The sequence below is a fragment of the Panthera uncia genome (assembly GCF_023721935.1).
Source record: "Panthera uncia isolate 11264 chromosome D3 unlocalized genomic scaffold, Puncia_PCG_1.0 HiC_scaffold_8, whole genome shotgun sequence".
Lineage (NCBI taxonomy): Eukaryota > Metazoa > Chordata > Mammalia > Carnivora > Felidae > Panthera > Panthera uncia.
In genome coordinates this window covers 67,500,163-67,502,868 of record NW_026057586.1, presented here as the reverse complement: position 1 = coordinate 67,502,868, position 2,706 = coordinate 67,500,163, and positions in this window count along the sequence as shown.

Below are 2,706 nucleotides of genomic sequence, written 5' to 3'. Positions count from 1 at the left end.
CATCTTCTGTGCCTGGATGGTTTGCATCCCAGGTTAGCTCGGGACCTCAGCACGGGCAGGGGCCACAGCCGTCCCCCGCCCCACCCTGTCCCTTGTTGCCTCCTTCCCTGTGAGAACTCGGACTCTGAGACTGCCCAGTCTGCCCACAGCAGATGCCTGCCCGCCCTGTGCAAGGGTCCCTTTGGAGCCCTTGGGGGGAGGGGAGCGCAGCCCCCAAATCCATACGCTCCGGTTCCTGCCCTCGGAGAATGAAAGTGTGGCAGCTAGCTGCCACAGGAGGTGGTAGCTCTGGAAGCTGACGGTAGTGAGTGTGGCAAGAGGACAGAGGAGGGAGCTCCAGGCCCACGTTTCCTCCTCTCTTTGGACCTCTAAACCGGAGTTTTGGTCGACTCTTGCACCTCCAGGAGTCTTCGGCCAAATCCGCGTCTGTCCTCCTCTTCCCAGACGTATGCTCTTCTGTCCGTGACCTGCATCACTGACGGCGCTGCCCGAGCCAGGGACCCTAGTTGGTCACCGAGTCTCAAAAGTGCTCACAAACGCCTGTGAAATCCTGCTCCTCTCATACGGCCTAGTCCAGGCTGTGCTCTGATGAGCCACCCTCTTATCTAGCGCAGGGGTCCGTCAGCTTTCTGCAAAAGGCTGGGTGGTGACCATTTTAGGCGTTACAGGCTCATGCGGCGTATCACAGCCATTCTCCTCTGCCCTGGCAACGCAGAAACGGCCACGGGCAGTCTGTAAACAAATCTGTGTGTCTGTTCTGACAAAACTTTACTTACACAAATAGGCAGCCGGCTGGATTTGGCCGCTGACACCGTAGTTTGCCAAGCTCTGGTCTAGAGCGCAGACGCATACCCTTAATCAGGCTGTGCTGGACGTGACTTTTCCAGAAGACCCCGGACGGTGCCGCACCCCTGCTCCGACACCTGCGTGGCTCCCAGAGGCCCAGGAGACCAGTGCAGCCAAAGCCCATGACCAGCGAGAGGCTCATTCTGCTGTTGGTAAAGTGGGGCCCACGATACTCCTCTGCCTCGTGGCCGTTGGATGGTCAGGTGCGGGTGGAAGGGACTGAGCTGCTGTCTGCTCTGCGTAGTGTGGATGTCGTCCACAGAAAGAGCTCAGCCTGGGAAGACAGTTGCTGTTGTTTGCCGTCAGACTCCCAACCAGTACCAACTGAAAGCTGAAGGGCAGAGCTATGACGGGCTAACAAAAGCTGTTGGTGTTCGGGATACAGCGAAGATAATGCTGCTTAGCTAAACTTCTCAACTGGCATGTTTTAACGTCACTGTCTGTCGTCTGTCGTCCCGGAAATACCATCTGTGGCCGCTAAGCTAAATGCTACACCCCTGGAGAAGCTCATAGATGCCCTCCACGTTTTCCGTGATTGAGATTTGGCTCTCTGGATACCACTGCGGACAGGTTAACCAGAGCTTGGCTTCGTGACCCCCTAATGGGGCGCGGTAAAGCCGGGCCCTTGCCCAGAGAATCAGCCCTGTTTCCCAGAGTCCGTGATACTCGACCTTGGGTCGACTCTGTTTACTCCTGGAATTTCTGAGAAGCAGTAAAGCACCGTGACATGCCTCTGCCTCGTTGATCCCTTCATATATTCTGACACCACCTGCTAATCAGTCGATGGCAGAATTGCCTCGCGCTGCAGACTGAGGGAGGTTCATGAAGTGGAACGGAGGAGTGGCTTACAGTGTTTATTAATGTATGTGCTAAACAAAAGCTTCGCCTCTGGGCATCCCGTTGCACGCTGGCTCCCTGCAGCCTGGAATACTGATGGCATGTTGTCGCAACGCTGACTCCCTTTTCCCATGGCCTGGGAAGCCCTGAAACAACTCAGCCTTACCAAGAGGTTCTGTGAGTGTTTTGTAGCCGTCGCTCCAAAATGTCATTCCCAGAGAGGCACCGTGTAAGGACAAGAGACTTCTCCCAAGCAAGGCCGGAGGGAGGCTTAGAATCGGGCCCCGAACAGCCACGCACAGACCACGCACAGGCCCCCTCGTTCCTTTCTTTAGATGAGGCGTTGGCAAACCTTCTCCCTAAAGGGCCGTATGGTAAATACGTTGGACTTTTGGGGCCACGCAGACTCTGTCGCAGCTACTCAAGTCTGCCTTTGTAGCACGGAGGTAGCCTTAGACGTAATGTAAACGGGTGAGTGTGGTGGGGTTCCAATAAAACTTTATTTACACAAACAGGTGGGGGGGCTGGAGGTGGCCGGCGGAGCCGGGGTTCTAACCCAGGGGGCTGCACCGGAGTCACTCCTAACCGCTGCCCATCCCGCCCCCTGTCTTTCAGGACCCGCCGAGTCCCATGCCTGTGGCATTTACCAAAGGTCGAGGGAGGGAGCCGCCATAATGATAGAAATTCTGCTGAGGACTCTTTGTTCTTAAACACCACTTAGGAGCACCCTTCCATAACTGATTCTTCCCAGAGCCCAGAGCCGAGAAAACGTTTTTTCCTAGACCATGTCCGGTTTCCCCCTGGGTCTGGGGTGTCAGGCAGCTCCCATGTTGCACCTTATGTCCAAGGGAGGCAGCCTCTTTAGGCAGGGCTTCCTGGTTATAAGTCCTTCACCCCCATCCCCCCGCCTCCCGACACACACCCCCCCCCCCCCCCCCCCCAGCCCCCCCCCTGGGTTTCTGTGACGGTGCTGTGAAAATTGAGGGTTTGTGGTTCTCCATACCCATGCCACCGCCGAGTGCT